Source organism: Capsicum annuum, chromosome 9 (genome assembly GCF_002878395.1).
Source record: "Capsicum annuum cultivar UCD-10X-F1 chromosome 9, UCD10Xv1.1, whole genome shotgun sequence".
NCBI classification, from domain to species: domain Eukaryota; kingdom Viridiplantae; phylum Streptophyta; class Magnoliopsida; order Solanales; family Solanaceae; genus Capsicum; species Capsicum annuum.
The window spans coordinates 23,581,981-23,594,275 of record NC_061119.1 but is presented as its reverse complement, the minus strand read 5'-3'; the positions used below and the strand labels follow the sequence as shown (position 1 = coordinate 23,594,275).

Here is a 12,295-nt window from a genome sequence, read left to right as displayed (position 1 = left end):
AAAATTTATAGTTTTAATAAAACGTTATTAAATTAATGTTATTAAGGACAATAGTAGTAGTATATTAAATTAACGTTATAAAATTAACGTAATTAAAATGTTATTAAATTAACGTTATTAAAATATTATTAAATTAACGAGGGGTGGACCTACGTGGTTGCCATGGGGTTCACCCGAACCCCTCGGTAAAAAAATTACGTTGTATATATATAAGATAGAAAATGTATATTTATATACGTATATTAATATTGAACCACATGAAACAAGGAACTTAGATAGCCCAGTGGTGTTATTTGCTCTTCTTGGGCGCTTCCTTCAGCGTACTGTGCAGGTTTGATCCCTGCTAGTGGCTGTTTTTTTTAATTGAAAAAAAGTTAGGTGCTACTGCTATAGAAATAAATAGAAAAATAATTATAATAATAATTTTTTAAAATTAAAAAAAAGTTAGGTGCTGCTACTATAGAAATAAATAAACAAATTATTATTATTATTATTATAATAACAACAACAACTACAACAACAACAACAATAATAATAATAATAAAAACGACGTCGTTTTAACATAAAAAACAAAACTTTAACAGTGCACAAATATGACTTTTAACTATTTAAAACTGCACAAGTATGACCTCTTTCCAAGTCAGCCCTTTTAACGACGTGGCACCGTGTGATTGGATTACTTTTCCACGTAGGCGCGAGTGAGACTCACGCATGGGGTTGCAAAATCGGAGGTCATATTTGTTCAGGTTTTGAATAGTTAAAGGTCTTATTTGTACACTACAAAGTTTAAGGTCAAAATTATAATTTGGTGTCAAGTTTAGGGTCATTTTTATGTATTAACTCAATAACATAAATACCAACCCTTTTGGAAGTAATTACACACTCTCTCACTTTTTTAATTACTTTACTCTCTCTCCCTATTAATATACATAACATAACCGATATATACATAATATTCCATGTATATGTTGAAACTTTTTGTAATATATTTAGGGGGTTGAGATTTTTTGTAATATTGAAAACATAAGTTGTGTATTTATGTATTTTTTTAGTAAAAAAAAAGGGTAACTTACATAAATTTCTAAATTTTTAAGTGATCTTACATAAAATTCCTACTATTTTGTTAATTATATTTTATCCTAATTTTTCAAAATAGTGATACATATGTTATATGGTGATATATATAAAAAAGTGATACATTTGAAACTAGCAAGATATTTATTTAAGGAAATAATAGATTCTCTTTTATTCATTGTGTTCTTTTATTTAAGAAAGGATATCTAATTTTTCTCTTTTTTTTTTCAGATTTAATTTAGGTGTTTTAATTATGTTTCTCTTTTTCGTCTTTAATTATGAAAGATATGTTTTTTATTTGGTCTTTCTTCTCTTTTCTCGTCTTTAATTTTAGTCTGATTTTTTTTAGATTTAATTTTAATTATGTTTCAATTCTGCTTTTTGTCTTTTTTTTTAAAAAATATTATTACTTTTATTTCCTACACTGACCACACCATTACCTTTTATTAATAACATATGAATCACCCAATAGTTGAAATAAATAATTGTATCTATCATATGAATCACCATAATACCATATATATCACCCATTAATATCATATGAATCACCTATTAATTGAAATAAATAATTGTATCTACCATATGAATCACCATAATACCATATATATGAATCACCCAATAATTGAAATAAATAATTGTTTCTACCATATGAATAACCATAATACCATATATATCACCCATTAATATCATATGAATCACTCAATAATTGTCTCTACCATATGAATCACCATAATACAATATGTATCACCCATTAATATTATATGTATCACCCATTTAAATCATACAAAATGTATCTATCGTATGAATCCCCATAATACACATATAATGATATCATATTTATCATTAATATGAATCACCATTAAAAAAATAAACATGTATGAATAACTAAATAAATTTATATATGTATCAATAGATTTTTTTTAAAAAAAAAATAGGAGACATTTTAGGAGAGGAAAAAAAAAGTTGCATGCATTAATGGAGGAGAAAAAAAATCAAAAAGGAAGATTATTTAAACATTAATGGAAGAGAAAAAAATCAGGAAGGAAGATGATTTAATTGTTGATAATTAGTGAGATATTTTAGGGAAGAAAATCTTGAATGAGTTAATGGTGGAGTAAAAATAGGATGTGGAGTATTCTTGATATATATCAAGAGAAAGTTGAAAAATGATATTTTATGTAAATTTTAAAAAAGTAAGGGGTATTAGGTAATATAGTCTCTTAAGTATGGGATTTGTGTAATTTATCCTAAAAAACACTTTTCAGTTGTGATGAGGTTGCATCAGGGATCAACAATTAACCCATTTATTTGTCTTGGTGATGGATGAATTGACGCGACAAATCTAAGGCAAAGTGCTATATTGTATGTTATTTGTGGATTACATAGTTATGACCGGAAAGACGTGTGACAAAGTTAATGATAAGTTGGAGTATTGGAGACTAACTCAAGTCTAAAAAGTTTATCTTGAGCAAGATCAAGACAAAATACTTATAGTGCAGGTTCAGTGATATAACAGATCGTATTGGTGCAAGGTGAATGAGATGAAGGTTCACTTTTAGAGTCTTGTGTGATAAGAAGATGACATCAAAACGTAAAGGCAAGTAGAGTGGTGATTAGACCGATTATGTTGTATGGAGTAAAATATTGGTCAAGTCAACAACTCTCATGTCTAAAAGATAAAAACTTAGAAATAAAGATATTGAGATAGATGTGTAGGCATAATATGAGAGATAAGATTAGAAATGATGATATTCAAGACAAGGTGGAGTGATCTTGAGTGAGGTCAAGATGTGGGAAATGAGGTTCAGATGGTTCGGACGTGTAAAAAGGAGATGCACGAATGCCCTAGTACGGAGGTGTGAGAGATTAACTATGGATGGTTTTAGGAGAGGTAGAGATAGGCTTAGGAAGTATTGAGAAGTATTGGGAGAGGTAATTAGGCAATATATGACTCAATTTCAATTAATCAAGGACTTGAACTTAGATAGAAGGTTACAGACGACACAAATATGGCTAGAAGGTTAGTAAGGTAGTTGAGCATTGTCTCGCTTAGTATTCCATAGTTGCAGTATTACTCAGGCAGTTTTTTGCTATTTGATCTCTATTACTGTTTTATGTTTCTTCTACTTTAATTATCTTATCTTTTCTATTTTTAGTTATTGTTCCTCTATGAGAATGCTTTGGCATGCTTTATTTAGCGTTTTGTTATGAATTCTTCGTTCCTGTTACTTTGAAATGCTTTTACTTGAGCTGGGGGTCTATCAAAAATAATTTCTCTATCTCCCAAGATAGGGGTAAGGTATGTGTATGCTCTACCCTGAACAGGCCCCACTTGTGAAATTACACTTGGTATGTTTTGTGATTTTATATGAACATTATGTCAACCAGATATTGGAAGACAAATAATTGTTAATATTTTTTGTAAAATCCATTTTTCATATCTATAGAAAATATTTGGTCCAATTTGCCACCTCTATATAATTATGAATTTTGTAGACAGTGTTGTTCATAGTGAAACTCTGAACATTTTAAACACAGATAATCCAGTTTCTCTGTGTTCGGTAGAGGAAAATTTGGCAATTTGACACTACATACCTGTAAAAATGATTCTAAAAAATATGATAATCCAATTAACCAGTATTATGTTACGTTACGTGGTTAAAAAAGGCATCCCGGTGGATAAAGCATTTTGTGTTCACTCAGGACCCCCAAAAGGGCCGCACCCCAAAGCAGTATGATATCTCTGCCCTGATGCAAACATCAGTAGTTGATACCATGGCGCGAAGTCACACGGGACAGCTTTACCGTTGCTCAAAGGCTTCCCTTCTTGCTGTTTCATGGTTAATCGGATATTTTTTAATACCATACTTTTGGTAATTATTCAACTTTCTTACGACTATGCATGTATGACTATAGGAGGTGCAAGTGGCATTGTTTTGGAGACTGCAAGAGTTTTAACTTTGAGGAATATCTATGTCATGATTACAGCTAGAAATATGGAGGCTGCGAATGAGGCAAAACAGTGTATTCTCAAGGACAATAAAGCTGCTCGAGTTGATATTGAGAAACTTGACCTGAGCTCAATTAGATTTTTCAAGGGATTTTCTGATAATTTTATAGAACTTAATCTTCCCCTCAACATCCTAATGTAATTGCTCTCGATGATTCTTCAGTATGCATTTTGTTAGAGTACGTGCCCTACTGATCAGTGACTTTAACGTAAGAGTTACCTATGGATGGAACGGGTTGCCTGACATGTTCTAGGGAAGCAATAAAACAGTAAGGAACACAATAATTTTTACGTGGAAAACACCCGGCTCAAAAAGGTGTAAAAAATCACAACCTGCACCTCTATAGGATTTAACCCTAATTTCACTGAATAACTCTGAGCCTCAACAACGACTTATTACAAAACTCTTGTAACCAACAAATAGGAATTATAAACTCTAATTCCTTTAACATAACGACTAGGAATTAAAAACTCTAATTCCTAACTACACACACAGCTCCTAAGGTATGCGTTTCCAAAGACTCTGAGTTTTCCCCAACTCGAAGACTAGATCCTAGTTCAGTTTATAACTCACTGAAACTAATATTACATCAATAGTTCAAACATAATGAACAACTCTAAAAATCAACACTAAAACTCTTAGCTAGATTCTATACTTAGGACCAGGTTCTTCAATGTGTTTCTTTAGTGATTGAGTAGCACTTCATGAAGTCAATCTGTCGATTGTGCTTTTCTGCTTTATAAGTGCATAGTTTATTCTACCTGATGCATCTTCTCTTTAAGCACAACTCTTCAAAGAGTCATTCTTTATTTCAAACTCCCCCTTCAATTATAACTCTCATTGCATAGAGTTCTACTTCAAGTGAGACTCCTTCTTCCAACTCTTGTCTCCTTAGTGTTATAGTCAAACTCCAACTCTTTAAATCAACTTATCTTCAAGTATTTTGCTCAACCACAACTTCTTCAATTTCTCACGTGATAAGTAACTTGAGTATATTAGAATTAGGCTCGCTCATTCATTCCTGACTTAAGGAATCTTTGTCTGTATCTATCAGTGAAACCTGAAACCTGTCTTTCTATGCTTGGACCAGCTCAAGTAACATGGTCCATTCATGTGTCAGTCATCAAAAACTTCATTGATCTAACAAAGAGTCCTTTAGTTTGTATGTTTCCTATCTTGCGTAGAATTCTTCAATCTGCAGAATCTTTCTCCTTTTATACATAGGTCTCTTCAGGATATGCTCAGAAGTGAAACTCCTTCTTTCTATAGGACTCCTTTTTCAACTCAACTTGATTTCCCTTATCATCAAGTGTTTGAATAAAATTCAACTTCTTCAAATTAGCACATGTTTATTTTATTGAGTTTATCAGAATTAACCACTCATCTAGTTCTTGATTTCTTCCACCTTTGTATTTAATCATCGATGATTTATCTACAAGTTTCAGCTATATGAGACAGTGCATCTGTAAACCAACTTGACTGACGTGTTTCATATCACTTTGTCAGTTTGTGAATCATCAAAATTATATCGTACCCAACACGTTTCTATTGAGTTTTGCCAATACATATGTATATCTGATGAGAATTTGCAAAGCAGAACAATGAAGGTGTCATCAGGGGTGGCTCTACCTTGTGAAAAAATAGGTGTCCGCCTTAGGCCCTCAAATTTGAGGGGCCTTATTTTTATAATAATATAAATAATTTTTTTTAAAAAATTAATATTATTTATAGACTAAATAACTTTTTTATATAAAAGAAAAAAATTATTAGAAGAAGTTCATATATCCAAAGTACTATGTCTCAAGAAAGATTAAATGCATTGATTATATTATTACTTTAAAATAATTAGAAAAAATCGATTATATAATTTTGTAAATAGAGTTCATTAAAAGAAAGTTATTTTTAAGGTCCTCCATTTAATTTTCTCTTTAGGTCTCGCATATGCTTGAGCCGACCCTGGGTGTCATGTTCTGTCCATATCAGCTTTCGAGAGATGACATAGAGATGCACTTTGTGACAAATCATATTGGTATCTATGCACTGTTTAACTCAAAATGCACATTTTGCAGCCGAGTTAGTTCTTAAACCATTATCTTTGTCTTTGGTTTTTCAGGTCACTTCTACTTGACTAACCTTCTTATAGACAAAATGAAGGAAACAACAAAAGCTACTGGTATTCAGGGTAGGATTGTGAGCTTGTCATCATTAGCTCACCTTTTCACTTATAAAGAAGGAATACAATTCGACACAATCAATGACAAGAACTGGTGTACTACGATCTGTCAACCTTTGATCCATTGCAGTGTATATACACCATAGGGTAATAAATTTTTAAATCATGACTTCTCGTTAATTTTCACCCATCTATTGTCTCTTCAAACTAGTTATCACGATAAACTAACATATGTCAATCGAAATTAGCCAACATATTACGTGCCAATGAGCTTTCTTATCTATTGCAGGTAATGGACTAAATTTTTCGCTTACTTGAAGGAGTCAATAAGAGGATATATTTTATATATCTAAACTAGATCGCTCTACTAATCTGTTTTACGTCACAACCACAAGTTGTTGAAAGTATCTCATTTGCAAATTTAAACCTGTCACAACCCAAACCAAGGACCAAGACGCGACGAGCATCCCGAACCGTGAAGGCCCAGGCACCCCTTTTTCTATCTGGAAATCATGCACAACGTCCATACAATATAAGGAAATGCGGAAATTTAACAAAACGGAAACATGGTCAATCTCTTAATTCAATTGAACAAATACAAGAGGAAGTTCTTAACATTCAAAACACATGACACTAGTCTGCGAAATCTCTAACAATACAAGAAACAACACATGTCTAAAAACTGGGACAAGGCCCCCAGTCGGGCCTTGTATCAAATAAAATAATAATGTCTTACAAATCAGACCTTTCAAAATAGGGGAGGCTCACCAACTGCAAGTCTTAGACACACCAATCTATTTCTTAGCGGGATCTTGAGACTATGCCTCAGATCCTGAAATAAGGGGTGAATACAATTGTACTGGTACACAGAGCAATCCAAAATAACAATACCTTTATACAACATAAGTGAGAGAAATTAATAAAAATATTTTTACATACGATATATGAAAACACATGGGCATACTTAAAGACTTTGAAACATTTCTTTAAAACCACGACTTACTCTTTATCTTACTTCTGAGCTAGATGGTACACCTTACATTTCTAGAATTCCATGGGCTTTATGGAATCCGCTCTTGACTCGGAGGCCAAACCCCCAGTTCAACTTTACCGTAAGGATTGGAGTATTAGTAAGGGGGACACGCAAGATCACAAAGTAGGGTGTCATAATCCCCAATCAAGTCAACATGTCATGGTACTACACAAGATCACAAAGCAGGGCTCCTAACCATAGTCCCAAATTGGGACGACGTGAATTAAAGATACACAAGATCACAAAGCAGGGTACCATAATCTCGTGTCGGTAAATCACAATTTCCAGCATTGAGTCTTTCAGCTTATGCTATCTTCGGGTAACTATCTAACTCTCTTTGAGCCAAATTTTAGCCTCGTTAAAACACAATTCAGCTTAATAACAAATCTTTCTCATTCTGTTAAGGACGCATCACAAGAGGGTATCATCACACCCAGACTTGCAAGTCATTGATATCATATCAATTCCACAACGCTTCTTATTGAAACATATACAATTACCACCGAAAGGTTTATCCAGTCACACCAGAGTCCTTATTATCAAAAACACATAAAATTCATTCAAACACCCTCTTTTTACGAATCTTGAAAACATTATGGCCATTCCATTTATTCTACTCATGCATATCGATTAACGAGATATTTAAAACTCAAAAGTTTATCATCATTCACAAATCATTCCCCGATATTGGTTATACATAAATTTCATGATAAAAAAGAGTGGCTTTTAATTCATACTCTCAAAACCAAATCATAATTTATATCATGCAAGGTTCATAAATTTCATCATGGGAAGTGGAATTTCACATGTTACATTCGTAGGTCATCTTTTGAATTCAAATCACAAAAGGATGAGATTTATAAATCAAACTTATGGAAAACCCTATAACACTTTTATAATTCCATTGAATTGATTTCACAATGCATGGTCTTAAAAAGAATTTACTAAAACTCATAGTATATACATGCATATACATCTTTAAGGCTCGTAGAAATCATAAAACATATACCCATGTAATTTAGGATAGCCCCATGTACCTTAGATTACTTAGTTCAAAGAATGGAACCCTAATCTTGAAACTTTTCTTGAGAATCTTGAATTGAAAGGCTTGAATTCTTGACCTTTGAGGATGATCTTGTAAGAAAACCCTAATCTTGTTTTTGAGAGCGTATGAGAGGAGTTTGAGATGTTTAATTGATGAAATAGGAGGAAAGTATCACCCCTTGAAGATTATAAGTTGTGGGCAAGAAGTTATGGGAAGAAAAGACTAAAAAACCCTTAAAAATGTAGAACCAGCAGCTGTAAAATAGGGGAAGGCATTGGAGCGCGCGACGCGAGCTAATCGCGCGACCTCACTGCCTCTCTCACAAAAATGGCTATAGCTTTTCGCACGGGTATCAGATTAAGGAAAAATTGGTATTATTGGAAAGCTGACTCAATTATCTACAATTTGGTGGGTCTTGAGCTGCAAAATTCTACTTGTATCAAAAGTTATACACGTTCAAAGTAGACCCTTGTAAAACAGAATACAAAGATTTAGCCGAATCAAACATTCTTAGCTTAACTTGCTCTAAGTGATTCCTATAAAGATTTTTTGCTTCGAAAGCACTTCAAACATGAGGATAAAGATCATGACACTTATTCTCACTTGGAAATAATTTCTATTAAAGTTTCCACACGTAGGAACAACAGTTCGATTTCTAGTTCAAAAATATGAGGTTTACAAAACCGTTAGAGTAAAGGCATTCTTGTTATTTTCTACGTCTTTCGTATGCTCCTTCCTATGCTAGTGACTAAGTACCATGGGAGGAGCTAGTTTATCAGGTACGAGTTCGGTCAAACCACGTAGCTTTGATTCAAATCTTGTATTTGTCTTAAAAATCTATCAAATACAAATTAGAACCTAATAACTTAAAAAATTAGAATCTTGAGGCCATAAACTTTATACTTTGGCTCTGCCTCAGCAGTAAGCATATGAAAATGCTTTTGACGGTAAAGCAATGGTAAGGCTCAGAGATCAAAATATTTTTCAATTTTAGTACCACATTAAAGTGCGCAAATCTTCTAATCATATGTTTATACTATTGATGACACACTTTGTCTTCTGCCAAAATAATGTATCAAGTGGTTTACATCATGAAAATATTACCTGAATATTGTAAAACCCCGACGTCTTCTTAGCTAAGTTCTATCCATGAAAAGTCTAACCATTAGCTTCTAGAATGATCTAAATTATTTTTCAAGTGGACTGAATTAACTTTCCAACAATATAAGATTCATCCAAAACGGACCCTTGGTGAAGAAGTTATGAATAATTTAAAGTTCCAGTCGTAAACATCATTATTTTGGGGTCTAGCGCATCGCGGAGAGGGTCAAATTGACAATCGTCAAATTCCAGTAGGTCTCCGCGATGGTGGCTCATCGCGGAGGCACCCAATTTCCCACTCATTGAATTCCAGTGGACCACCGCGATTGTGGCGCGTCGTGGTGGTACCCGAAATTGGGTTTTTAAGTTCAAATTTCCAGTTCCATTCAGGAGTCATTAAGGTTAAATTTGACTTTTTCCTAGCCTTTAAAACTATCCAAACAAAGGATTTAGGGTATGTTTGAGAAACTTAACTCTATTTTCATTAAAATCCTAAAGAATTCTCTCTAGGGTTTCAAACAAGAACTTCAAAAAATCCAAGATTCAACCATGGGTTTTCAAAATTGATTGAAGATTCGAAATCCCCAGGTCATAGGCTTCAAGAAGCATCCACTAATTTCATAAATAGAGGTACGTGGGATTATCCTAAAGTTCATGGGCATGTTTTCAAAAAGGAACTTATGAAAGACTTTAAATTTATACAAGTACATATATGTTTTTACAAATGGGGTTTTCAATTGATACAAATAACATGTTTTGATATATGATTTTGAAAGAACTATTGAGATATCATGGGGTTGTTTGTTTGAATGTATTTAAATGGTTGAATTGTGAATATGTGACCTGAAATTTCAAAAGGGTGCGATGTACATGAGTTGTGAATTTTCTAAATTCCCCATGATAATGTTTATATCCCATATTATACTAGTGTTAAAACTATTGAGAGCATGAGTTTTGCAATTGATATGACATTACTCATAAATGATTAAACTTCTTGAATAATTTCATATTGAGAACCATGGTGTATGTGTTTTAATGGTGTGAAAGTCATACATATGTGGATGTGGTAAATGGTATAAGAAGTTAGAAAGTTGATGTGATATTGATGACTTGGAAATAGGGTATGACAATACCCTGCAGAGTATTATATGTGATTGATTAAAATGAGTTTAATGTATTGATTTTGTAAGATAGGTGGTTACCCGAAGAAAACACGAGTCAAATGACTCTACGCTGGAAACCGTGTTTGCCGACTCGGGAACTTGGTATCCTGTTGTGTGATCTTGTGTACCTGACATTATGTCATCTTAAATTGCGACTATGGTTAGGAGCCCCGCTTTGTGATCTTATGCACTACCATACTTGATTGGGTTGAGACACCCTGCTGTATGATCTTATGTGTCTTTCCCTCACTTATACTCTAATCTCGGCGGCAATCAAGATTTGACAGTTAGCGAAAATGTGAAATTGTAGGCTGTACCACCTAGCTCAAATGTGTTGCATTTTTGTTGAAAAATCATTATACTAAGCCTATGTATTTTCAAAATCATTTTGCAATAATGTGCTTTATATCAACTCTCATTTATTTTATATAAAAATCTCCACTTTGTTTTGGATTATTCTGCGTACCAGTACTTTGTATTGACCCCCTTCCCTACCAGGTTCGGAGGTACAGTCTAGGGGTCCAAAAAATCAGTAGAATCTTCAGATAGTTTTATAGAGACAAGTGGTGAGCCTTCTATATTTTGGAAGGCCTAATGCCTAGCAGTTTATTTATCATTTAATAGTTCTGGGTCTACTGGGGGCCTTGTCCCAGTTTTCAGACAGTTTATTTTTTTTAGTCACGTAGTAGAGATTTTGCAGACGGTTTTCAGATGCCGATAGATGTTGTGGGACATTATTTCCCATTATTTATTTCATTGGACTCATGAACATGTTTCCGTAGCATTATGAATCTTCTAAATTTCTTTTATCATATGAATTATGTGCATGATTACTAGATAGATAGGGGTGTTTTGGGCCTTTATGGTTCGGAATGCTCATCATGGCCAGGGTCCCAGTTCGGTTCATGACAAACTTGGTATCAAATCATGGTTCATGTTCCCAGGGTGTCTGCGAAATTGCATCAGGTAGAGTCTTATTTATGGGTGTGTAGCACTCCACACTTATAAGTAGGAGACTACTAGGCGTTTAGAAAATGTTTCCCTTCTTTGTGATTTAGTCCGTGCTTCAGTGTCAAGTCTGTTACTAATTAGTGATCTTTTGTTTTATAGAAATAACATTCATGCCTCCTCGTCGTAATACTAATCAGAGTGCTCAGAATGATGAAGTCTGTCCCACTCATGGGATGAGGTCACGTAATAGAGCTCCCACTCCAGACCCTGTCCCTACTCTGGGAGACCCTCCAGTCCCAACCAGTCCACCTAGGGCTCCATAGACTAATGTTAATCGTCCCCCGACTACTCAGAGGGATATTTTGAATGCAGAATTTAGATAATTTATTCATATGCTGACACATTTGGTGGCCAATCAGGCCCAACGATCAAAAGATGTTAGGTCTGTACCTATTACATCTGAAGCTACTAGGGTGGGTTAGTTCATGAGAATGAACCCGCCTAAGTTTACTGGCACTAAAGTAGAAGAGAATCTACAAGAGTTCATAGACGAAATGGAGAAGATTTTTAGAGTGATGCATGTAGATCAGGTGGAAGGTGTTGAGCTAGCAGCTTATCAGCTAAAGGATATAGCGAACCAATGATATAATGAAAAAGAAGAGGCGAAGGGTGACAGTGCTGAGCCCACAGTGTGGGACAAATTTATGGAAGCTTTTCTTGACCGATTCTTTCCTTTAGAGATGA

At 33.8% G+C, this 12,295-nt stretch overlaps 1 pseudogene; it reads left to right on the top strand.

The window, feature by feature from the left end:
• The window catches only part of LOC107841647, a 37,435-nt pseudogene that overhangs the window by 9,083 nt on the left and 16,057 nt on the right, over positions 1–12,295 (top strand).